Below are 11,699 nucleotides of genomic sequence, written 5' to 3'. Positions count from 1 at the left end.
AAGAATTCACACAGCATATGCATAACTCTACTCCTACAGAACAGATACGGCTGGGTAAAAGGAATGGAAAACACACCATGGACAAACCAACATCAGATGGCAGAGTTCAGAGCCAACACAACTGGGGACAAGGGAAGGACATTTACAAGAGATTGAATGGTAAACACGAGTGTACTTAGTAACACAGCTTGAAAATATGTGAAGACAAGTTGATACGGCTGGGAGGAGAAACTGCAAAGTCACAACCAGAGATAAGTCATAGCACATAACAGGGCAAGTGGGCAGAAATCAGTGAGGAGGCAGAGACTTGAACACAGCACCAATCAATGCCACCCAACAGGGGCTGAGCACGTGAACTGGCAGAACATGAGGATACTTGTTAGGATGTGTCACATTCCAGACCATAAAGCAGGTCGCCAAATGTTTGTATCAGCAGTTATCATATAAAAAACACATTCTCTGAACAAGTGAGAATTAGAAATCAACAGCACAAAGGTGCTAGTGAATATACACAACTCCTTGAAATTAAGCAGCACACCCTTTTAAAAAGTAAAATAAGAAACTATAAGGGGAATCCAAAACTATTAAGCACACAAACTGGAAATGGTGTGTTTAATTTATACAAGTAAAACAATACGGAGAAAATTTTTATCAACAAACGCATATCAGAAAAGAAAAAGAGTCTCAGTTGATGATCTAAAAAGAACAAAAGCAAGTTTGACCCAAAGGAAGCAGAAGGAAGCAATGAAGGAGAAGGAAAAAAAAAATCAACCAACTTTGGAGAAAAATCAATGCAATTCGAACCTGCTTCTTTGAAACAGTAAAATTTACAACTTTACATTAGTTGCATTAACTCCAGTTCTGTCTTAGATTATCTAAAACAATGAAGTTTTACCAGATAATCAAAACAAAAGAGTAAGCCTGGGTGTGGTGGTACACACCTGGAATCCTGGAATCCCAGCACCTGGGAGGCAGGGGAATAAGAGGCCCCATGAGTTCCAAGTGAGCATATTCTACATAGCAAGCTACATGTCAGCCAGGACCGTACAGCCAGACCCTCTTTGTACATGCACACACACACAGTCAGAGAAAGAGACTGACAAACAGAGAGTGAGAGAGGCAGAGAAATGGGCAGATAGACAGACAAAGACACAGACAGAGACAGGGAGAGCAAGATCAAACACAGACCAGCAACAGCAGCCATGGAAGAGACAGTACTGCAGATCCTACAGACAAGAAGAAGACGTGCAGTGATCCCGCTGTTCTGACAGCTAACTTGAGATGCATGAGGCCTTTAAGAATCATGTCACTTGAGAAGCAGCAGACACCCTGGGCACCACTGCAGCCTGAAGGAAAATGAACTACAGTTCAGTGCCTCTCAATGGAAACCCCAGACTCAGAAGGGCTCCCTGGCAAAGTCTGCCAAATATTCACAGGAAGGATCACACTGATTCTGCACAAACCTGAGGAATCACTTCCCAACTTATTTCAAGACACATTTTATAGACCCTGCAATCAAGACGGTGTAGTTCTGATGGAAGCAGCCATCCAGACAAACACCCACCTGAATAGAAGAAGACAGAAGAGCTAAGTGATCCATGGAGAAAGAAGCCTCTCTCAACCAACAGGACCTCAACTTCCCAAACACAGAGAGCAACATGAATCACAGACATACATGTTGGGGCTCCAACATCTTTGTAACCTTGTGCTGGTCAATCTTCTCAGGCAGAATACAAACGGAAAAGCTGGCAAAGAAACTGCTCAAATAGCAGAGTGTGTAACCTTCAAAAGGCTGTTGTTAAGAAAAGTAAAACTAGCCAGAGTCTACAAGAAAATATTAAATTACAGGCAACTGACAAAGCCCTTGCCTCCAGAAGAGACAAACTCACCACATGACCACCCAAAAGAACACAACGGAGCTGAGCAGGCATGCACGGGGAGAGTGCAGATAGCCGATGCCTGTGCGCACTCCGACGGAGGAAAGTGCACATTAAAGGCCACGTGCAATGACTAAGCATGAACGTCGACCACGGCCCTGGGAGGGTGAAGAGGCAATGAGCACCTGCTGCCCAGAGGCTTTCACAAGAGAACAACATTTCTTTCAAAGTCACCCCAACCAAACAACCAGTGACCCCTCTCCTGGGCATCGACACTCCTGGAAAAAAATAAAATAAAGTAGAGACCACTGGCTGGAGAAGCTGGAAGAAAGGAAGAAAAATAACTAAGTGCCCCCCCACCCCAGTACCACTAGCCCTGGAAGGCCAGGAGAAAGACACCCACACACCCAAGTGCTGCAGGCACCATGCCAGTGGACAAATGTGTGATAGAGATGGGAAAGATGAAGGATGTAGTAAGGAGAGAAGCGAAACTGAGGGGGTTCGGATACTGTGGAGAAAGGTAGAAGTGGTTGTGAGAAACAGGCAATTATGAGGAGGCCACGGTGAGGTCCTGGTCCAGGCTGTCACCAAGAGGCATGTCTGGCTCTGTGGTCCTGCTGCAGCTGGGTCTATGTCTATGGCCCAAGTTACCACCAAAGGCCAAGCGAATGTCCGTGGTCTGGGCTGCCAGTGAAGACCCTGTGGATATCTTAGGGCCATGCTGCTGAGGGGCACATGGTGATCTGAGTGGCCTGTGCTGCCGCCTGAGGCCAAAAGAACATCCAGGACCAGGCTGCTGCCAGGACCATGTTGGGTTCATGGTCCTATGGTAGCCGGGGTCTGTGTTGATGTCCCAGGCCCTTGTTAATACCAACAGCCATGCAGATGTTCCAACTGAGGCACTGTGCTGAACTGACTCTGCCCCTTGCTGGCCAGCACACTCAGGCCCTGCCTCTCACTGGATCAGCCCAGTATAGCTGGGATGCAGGTAAGCCAGCCTTGAGGGCATGAGTGCAGGCAAACTGACCCTGCCTCTAGTTTGCCATGGGGTAGCTTGTATCAAAGAGAAATGCCATCCTCACTCTAGCCCCTCAATGCCTGGGGCAGGAGGAAAAGCTGCCCCTGAGGTCATGAGAGCTGGACAACTGTCCCTGCACCTCACCAGCTACAGCAACTGGGAGAGCAGGTCCTGCAACTCATGCTGGAGGCAGGCAGAGGCGTGAGTGAGTTGGCCCTGGAGAGCTGGCTAGTCAGGGCAATGCTGGGGAGCTCACCCTGGTGGGGTAAGCACTGAAGAGCTCACGGTTGACCAACTCAGCTACCTCCCAGGCTCAGATCCAGGGTTTTGAATTAGTTCACCCCAATAGCCACCCCATCCGTGATCTGCTGAAGTGCATGAAAGGGCAGGTCCTGCAGATCCAAAGCTGCAGATTCTCCACGACACAGGGCATAACAGAGGAGTCCCCATGAAAATCCAGTATTGACAGTGTAGCTGTAAGGGCAGTTTTGGTGTCTTTGTAAAGTTAGTTAATGTTATGTAAATATGTTTTTGTTTTAATCTCAGTGGGATTCTAGTTGGGCTTTAGTTTGTCCACAGCTACTAATTGTCTCCTGCGGGGTGTGGCCTTTGACAACTGGTAACAGCACCTGCCTTGTGCTACACGGAGAGGAGTATGTTCTAGCGCTCTGAGGATATAAACAGGAGAGCCCAGAAAAAGAAGGTTTGGCACAGTGGTGGCAGCGATTAGCAGTTTGGAGAGACCAGAGACGGATGGTGTGGCGACTTGGAGGACAGACAGACAGAGAGAGATGCTTCGCTTTAGGACACAGCGGCTTAGAGGAGACTGCTGGCTGCATTTGCTGTTGACAGAGACTGGCATAGCCCTAAAAGAAACCCCCGACCCTAAATATCTGGGAGAAGTAATGGGGTCTGTGGCCCCTCTCCCCACTAACCTTCTCTCTCCTGCTTAGGGTTGGGGGGTTGGAAGGGAGAGACTTTAAGGAACCCCAAATAAAACAGTTTTAAAATGAGCACTGTTATGTAGTAGCAGAAGCCAGAGGCCTCAAAACAGACCAATGACTCACTGCAATGAACATTTGCAAGTAAGGACGTGTGGACAAAAGGGTATGCTTGGGATACACTGTTACACAGGACAGCTTTCATGACAAGACTTTTTAAAAAATTCTATCTTATTTTGTTTTTTGGCATTTGCTTTTTTTGGGGGGGAAAGGCTACAAGGGCACAGGACAGATACAAAGGGGCAGGGAGATGAGTGGGATTAGGGTGCATGATGGAACTTCACAAAGAATTAATAAAGAGTTTAAAAAAAAATAAAACACGAAGGAGAAACCTTCACCATACAGAGTTTCCACAATGATGCTAGAAAAAAAAATACATGAAGAAGATGGGACCCAGAGACAGAGCCAACCCAAAAGTGTGCCCCGACTGAGCAGGAAGTGCTCTGTGGGTCCAGAGCCAGGAGCGAGGAACGAGAGACAAAGTGCCAAAAGCAAGTAGGTAGCCAGGTCTTGGAGATTCAGAGCGACCAGGAAGAAGCCAAAGTCAGTCTTATACGGTTGAAAGTCCTCTCCCTTCATTGGATGGGTATGACATGGGTGACTGGCAGACATCGCAGAGTCGACACAGGGACATGGACTATGCGTGGTTATGCACCTGTGAACAAATGGATGAGGCACAACATATGCAAAACAATGCACCTCTATTCCCCGCCAGAGCCACCATGCCTGCTTCCACCCTGCCCTGACTTCCCATGACCAGCTGCACAGCCCAGGCAGGACCCACCCAAGCAAGCCCAGCAGGCCAAGACTTCTTGACAAAGCTCTGCCTTCCAAATGACATCTCCTTGTAGGTAAGAGAGGACCATTCTGCCCACTCGGCCCCATGATCCTCAACTGGAGTCTGGAACAATTAGATGTCCCGGAGATGACTGCTGAGATCAGTATAAACTCACAACTCAAGACACATCCCAAGATACCAAGTGTCCATGAACACCAGGCCATGTGGCTCCACACAGCCACCTCACTCCTGGGGCATGGCCATCTGGCTAAATCCCAGCTCAGGTATCCCATATTGTCTCACCTCACCCTGTCCAGCCCCTGTTGGATTCATGAGGTACAAGAGAAACACAAGATGCAGCATGGCTTCAGATTGTATGTAGATCAGAATGTGAACTATTGACAAATCCCTCTCCTGAGGCCTCAAGAACTCCTGGGGGCAGCCATTGTCCAGGAGGCATCGCTTTCACAAAGACAGAAGGGAACCATAATATGACTCTGCCACATCCTCAAGGGAAGACCAGAGAGGAGACCCTGTGCCTCGGTTCTTCCCAGAGCAAAAGGAAGCTTGAGCTTAGGGATGCCATCTTCACTTCACCTAGGCACAGATTCCCACACTCAGTAAAATGTGGAATAAAATGCCAGCCAAGCCTCTTGAGGCTTTCCTGTCTTCCTCCATGTTTTACTCTGGCTTTTGCTGTGACAGGGACAATCGACATCCTGAGAAGTAGGAGGAAGGAGATGCGCCTGGCCTGTGTCCCTTCTATCCTAGTCAGGGTTAACATTGCTGCGAAGAAACAGCATGACCAAAGCAACTTGGGAAGGAAAGGGTTTATTTGGCTTATGCTTCTAAATCACTGTTCGTCACTGAAGGAAGTCAGGACAAAAAAATCAAACAGGGCAAGATCCTGGAGGCAGAAACTGATGCAGAGGCTGTGGAGGGGTGCTGCTCATTGGATTGCTCCTTCTGGCTTGCTTAGCCTTCATTCTTCTAGAACCCAGAACCACCAGCCCAGGGATGAAACCACCCACAATGGGCTGTGCCCTCCCCCATCGCTCACAAGAAAATACCCCACAGGCTCGCCTACAATGTGATCTTATGGGGGCATTTTCTTAACTGAGGCTCCCTCCTCTCAGATGACTTTAGTTTCTGTCAGGTTGACATAAAACTGTCCGGTACCCTCACAGGTCTCGCGACAGCACACATCGTGCTCCACCTGCAGCAGGAAAGGGATGTAGCTTAATAACATGTGGTGACTGAGCATCCTGAAGACTGGTCCCCACCTGCTGCCGCATGCAGCAATTCCCCTATCCACATTTCAAGGCATGCCCGGCTCTCCAGAGGCACATGACAAACTCGCACCTCCAAAAGGCATAAACAGCTTCACCAAGGAGTGGCACCAAATGATTCTACTGGCTCTCAGTGGTACTTGCCCAGGCGACTGCTGACATGGGCTCTGTGCACGGTCCTATCTGTGCGATCAAGATGAGGAAAGATTCTTGGCCTGAGCCAAGCTGAGAAGCCTCAAGCACATGCAAAGCAGATGACGGTCTTCAGGGAGAGAGAATGCTTATGTATCCCAGAGGAGAGAGGGTAGTGCTCAAAAGCCCTTGTACAAAACTCAGGAGCTATCTGTGCCAGGGTGCTCTCATGCCTGTGGGATCGGGAAGTGAGCTCCCAGAGGGATCTGCTAAAAAGAAAAGCCAAAAACAAGAATGCCATAGGGCAGGGCCTCACGCTACATGGGCTCATGCGCTGGCATGAGACACTGGGCACCTCAGTAGCCGTGCCCTTACAAGCTCTGCTCCTCCCTGTGATCTAGCAGACCATTGCACGCTACCACCAAACATTTATGTCCCTAGCAGGCATGGTGAGAGCCTAGCCTCCAAAGCATACTGGACTGAAGACCAAAGAAGGCCGGGGACAACTTACCGAGTGGAGCAGACAATGAGGATGGAGAGGTGGCACAAGTCAACTTATGCCACAGGAGTGCCAGAGCATATGACTAGTATAGGGCCCAGGCTATGGCGAGGGTAGGACTAAGCCTGTGCCCAGACTCAGGGCACAATGCACCCCGGGAAAGCAGACAGCTATTAGGGAAGATGTGTGCAAGAAGGTTGGGGTGCATTCTAAGAATAATGCTAAGATCAAGCAAGCTTTAAACTCTAAAAGGAATAAGTCAACTCAGAGTGAGGAAGGCACCACCACATAGCTTGTAGCACACTGTCTCCTCAGACAGAAGAGTAAAACTCCGAGTTGCAGAGAAGAGACACACGCACATAGCAGGAAGGTACTATTCAGAGGAACTACCAGAAGCAAAGACAAGACAGACAAACCACAGGCTGTCAGGGGGCTAGAGCAGAGGAAGAGACTACCACCAGCGACCAAAGGGGTGACAGTGATGCGCTGGAGCTAGAAGGGGTCACAGACACACAAAAGAAAGAAAACACTGAAAACCACAGAACTTGGATTTGGAAAGGGGGTGGGGAAGGGCTGGAGGTGCAGCCCAGGGCTACAGCACTTGCCTAGCGTTCACAGGCTGGGAGGGAAGAGAAGTGTAGGAGGGAGGGGTAGAGTGGAGAGTTTTGGTACATGAATATTATCGCAACAAAGACATGCAACAAAAGGCAAGAGAGACAGCTCAGTGGGCAAAGCTCTTACTGTGCAAGCGCAAGGGCTCTGAGCTCCATTCCCAAAACCCGCATAAAAAAGCCAGTAATTGTGGGGCACTTGTGATCCCAGCACTGGGGAAGTAGAGACAGATGGGTCCTTAAGTTCACTGACCAGTGGCCAACCTGCCTAACCAGCAAGCTCCGGGACAAATGAGAGACCTTGTCTCAAAACAAACAAACAAACAAACAAACAAACAAAAAAAAAAAACAATAAGGTGGTTGGCTCCTGAAGAATGACATCCTAGGTTAACCTCAGATCTCCACATGCACATGGACACATACACACACACACACACACACACACACACACACACTCTTGAATAAATATACATACAGGAGAAATAGAAAGAGGCAGGGAGGAAGGGGGAGAGAGGAGGGGAGAAGACAGAGAGTCAGAAAGAGAGAGAGGAAAAAAACAAACAAATAAAATAGACTGCTACAGTACCTGCAAAGGGGTCAGGCTCAAGCTCACCCAGACCCTCTTTCAAGTACTGCCAGTTTTGCTGCAACCAACAGCATGGGATATCTCCATCCTCTCTGTGCTCTCACTTGGGCAGGGGGTGGAAGGATAAGTGAGCAGGCATCCCAAGCTAGCCCTGAATTCTGGGAACCAGTCTAGCCCTGTGCTGCGACCTGTCTGGACAGCTGCCACACGACCACCATCTCCTTCCCCCCTGCTTCCAGAATCCCACACAGGGACCTTCTGTCCAGCTTACCTGATGTTGCCACAGCCCTGGGACTATCTATGTCCACACATCAGCCTGGCTCCCCAGTGCCTGGGCCCCAGGGCCTTGAGTCTGCACCTCTGTTGACCTCATCAACCTGTCAGATGCCAAGAGAGCCCTCAGCCTAAAAGATATAAGACTGGCTCCAAGGACACTCTCCCTTCCAGGTCCCAACTTGCACTTACCCAATGCTCTAGTGCTGGACCTGCCAGGAAGAACATCTCTGCTGGGGATAAAAAGCAAGCAGAGCCAGAACAGCATTTCTCATACCTGTTCCTCCCACTCCTGGATGGCTGCAGAGAGAGGGTCACCTGAGCCCAGGAACTTGAGCTAGCCTGCAGCACACTATGAGGCTCCATCTCTTTAAAAAAAGAAAAAAAAAAAAAAGTAAGCCACGGCACACGTTTCTCCCCATAGCTCTGAGGCCAAGTCAGGAGGACAAATCAGCAAGATGTTGAGCAGTCTGTATGCAAGCTCAGAACAGCATCTGATGCAGCTCAGAACAGCATCGGCACCTGAGAAGGAGCTAGAATGAGCGAGCACTGTTTGAAGGGAGTGTGTCTCACAATTGTGCCCATACAATATCTTGTACCAGAGCCCAAGAGATTGGCTGATGACCCTAGGGAGGGAACTCTGTCTCAACTCAGCTCTGTCCAGGGCTGGGTACAGAAGAGATAAAAGCTAGCCAGGCAGTGTACTCATGAAGTGTCACAGATCTTGAAAGTATCATGAGCAGATGGACACGTGAGAAGGTAAATGAGTGGAGCAGAGAACGGCCACAGTGGTAGTGAGGGCAATAAGGAGAAAAAGCAAGAACAAGTCACCCAGAAAGGAGGTACAAGCTAGGCAGCTAAGGTGGCACCTCCCATCTAGAGGCCAGAGTGGTGGCCCAGCAGAAGCGCTGCCTGGGGACTCACCTGTGGGCAGCTCCAGGTGGGATCCCTTGGGGAGCAGGGCCCGGCGTCAGAACATCTTGGGCAACACCTGCTCCATGAGTGTGAGCACCAGGGCCTGCGGCTTGTGAGAGCCGGAGCTGAGGCTAGAGCCCACTCCAAGAGGCACCTGCTGGGGTTCGCTTTTGACACAGAATGGCACGCAGGTCCAGCCGCTTGTGCTTTGGGTTCCACCGCATCTTGGTGGCAGTGGCCCAGGGCATTCACCCGTAGGATCGGGTTCCACACGTGGGGCCTGTGGGTGGGCTCAGCCTCCAGCAGCTCCAAGTCAAGCAGCAGCTGGGGTGCTTGCTGACCTTGGACACCAACACCTCGGTCTCCTGAAGGCGAAAGTTGAGTTTCCTCCTTTTTGCGCAAGTGGCGCTGCCATCCAGCCACACGGCCCACTGGCAGAGTCTTTCCTTGGGCCCATGGAAGGCAAGGTGGGCTCTGATGTCTGGCTACCTTCAGGGGAGACCCCTGACCCTGGAAAGGCACCAAACGGTGGGTGTTTGTGGCGTGGGCAGTGGGGGAATTCCTGGAAAGCCTCTTTGGTAGCTTCCAGGTCAGTACACAGCTGCCCACTCCTGCTCATCACCCCTCCCCACCCCTGTCTAGAGACCTGGGTGCAAGACCTTCTAGCTAGGTGACAGCAAGACACTTTACTTCCCAGCCACTGCGCTTTATAGTTTATAAAGCTTTATACTGTCCCAGCCTGCCCTTCATAGTTACCATCAGAGTAGACTGGCAGAGACAGGCCTGCTGTCCTGACAGTCCTGCCAGCTGTATGTCAAGTGTCTGGTGGGCAATGCTGTGGCTCCTCTCTGGCTCTTGGGAGCAGGGCAGACAGCTGGGAGACAATGTGTTCAGCAGCACAGCACAGCTCACTGCCACCCAGAACCCACAGCCTGCCCACTCACAGAACGGGGGTCCAGCTGGACTCCCTGTCGCCCCCACAGTTGCTTCCTCCCTAACCACGCCATGTCTTCCCGGAGGCAGGGAATCTGTTACCAAGGGATGGCTCAGAAGGGGCAAAGATTTCCCAAAGTCAGGGGCAAAGCCCTCCCATACCCAACGCTGAAAGACCTTGAGCACAGCAGAGGCAACTTGGAGCCCTACTGAGAAGAAGCATTCAAGACTGCCCTTCCTGTGTGCCAATCTCCCTGGGGCACCGAGAGTGGATCGCAAGTAGGAGGGATGCCCACCCAGACTACCTCTACAGGACTCACTGCACCTGTGCCTCGCCAATCACACACCAACAGCCCTCACTGTGGAGTCAAAGAGCCGGGACACTAGCCTAAGCATGTAGGAAGAGGCATCCTTCTCTCTTAGTCCTTACCCTGGACCCTGACAGCCATCACACAGATTTCAGCCCAATCTTGGGTACCTGATGATCTTGGGTAAAGGCAGATGGGTCACAGTCCTTGACCTAGTCTCCTACACATGACTAATGATGCCAAGCTGACTTGGCCCTGACAGTGGGGGCCTCCCTCCTCTGATCACATCTCTGGAAGCCTTCCCAAGACCATTCCACAGCTGGAATCTGAGTGAAAGTACCTGGATCCCTGTCCCTCGGACTCCAGGCCATGCTCAAGGCCCCAGATTGCCTTCCCCATCCTTCCCTGCACAGGCCTTCCATGGGAGGAGCAGGCAGAAAAAAAATGACCGATTCCCTACTCGGTCCAACATCTAGCACACGCTGGATGACAAGGGACAGCCATGGTTACTTCTAGCCTGTCAGTACAAGTGGCTTCCACTTAGGTCCTCCTCCTACAGGAAGCTGTCCCTGACACCCTGCCTCCCATCCTCACTGGGCTCAAAGCTAGCACTGAGTTCCGAATACCATATGCTCCAAACTAGTCCCTCAACCACAGTTCTTCAAAAAGTTGGCTCCGAGCGAAACAAAACCTTTGATCAAGACCCTCAGGTATGACAGGGACAGGGTGTTGCCAGTCTGACAAAAGCACAAAAACTGAGAAGTCTATCTAATGGCAACCAGCATCACCCCAGCACAGGCTCAACACATTCTACAGAATTGCTGAAAAACCTCACTTTTCCAACAGCAGGGGTGAGGTACCCAATGCAGAGGAGTGGCAGTTTTCCCCAGCTCCAGTCCCAGTAGCCCCAACACAGATACAGACCATATAGAGGATGTGTCTTCAGTTTACTTTACTGATAACAGCATTTTTGGACACAGGCACCAGCTCTCTTGGGTCCTGGTGTAAGTCTACATTTAGCTTCTCTAAACCAGAGACCTGCCTTTCAGCTCACCACAGCTGACAGGGTGATGTGCGCTGGAACAAGGCTGCTTAGTGGAGACTACAAGCCCCTGTCTGTAGCCTGCTGTCTGAGGGTACTCCACACGAGAAGTAGGGGTGGGGGGAGGACACAGAGAGAGAACTCTGAGGTAATTACCTGGGCCTGAAGGGGCTGCAGTGTCAGCAGTGAATGGAGCTGTCCTCCCATCCATGTATATGTTCCTACCTGGAAGGCCTCCCCCAGATCTAGGGCCAGCCTTACAGGGGTCTTACCCAGGCCGCCCAGGACAGAAGGCCACACATGAATGTGGATCCCGGTGTGCCAGACATCCCAACAAACCCCCCTTACACACACACACACACACACACACACACACACACACACACACACACGGAAATGACAATTCCTCTACATGGCAGCCCCTTGCTGAAGGAATC

The 11,699-nt window shown here is 50.6% G+C and overlaps 1 long non-coding RNA gene across 1 annotated transcript in view; it reads right to left on the bottom strand.

Annotated features, from left to right (window-relative positions):
• LOC129690704 (uncharacterized) overlaps positions 1-9,038 on the bottom strand; it is an 18,673-nt gene extending 9,635 nt beyond the window's left edge. The window contains exons 1-2 of the long non-coding RNA XR_008722356.1: positions 8,989-9,038; positions 8,342-8,432 (exon numbers count right to left, since the gene is read on the bottom strand). This is a non-coding gene — a long non-coding RNA (uncharacterized LOC129690704). The remainder of the gene's footprint in view (positions 1-8,341; positions 8,433-8,988) is intronic.
• Positions 9,039-11,699: the final 2,661 nt, after the last annotated feature.

This window comes from Psammomys obesus, unplaced genomic scaffold, assembly GCF_907164565.1.
Source record: "Psammomys obesus unplaced genomic scaffold, mPsaObe1.curated_primary_1811, whole genome shotgun sequence".
Lineage (NCBI taxonomy): Eukaryota > Metazoa > Chordata > Mammalia > Rodentia > Muridae > Psammomys > Psammomys obesus.
The sequence above is the reverse complement of the archived record's forward strand: the minus strand, read 5'-3'. Positions and strand labels throughout refer to the sequence as shown.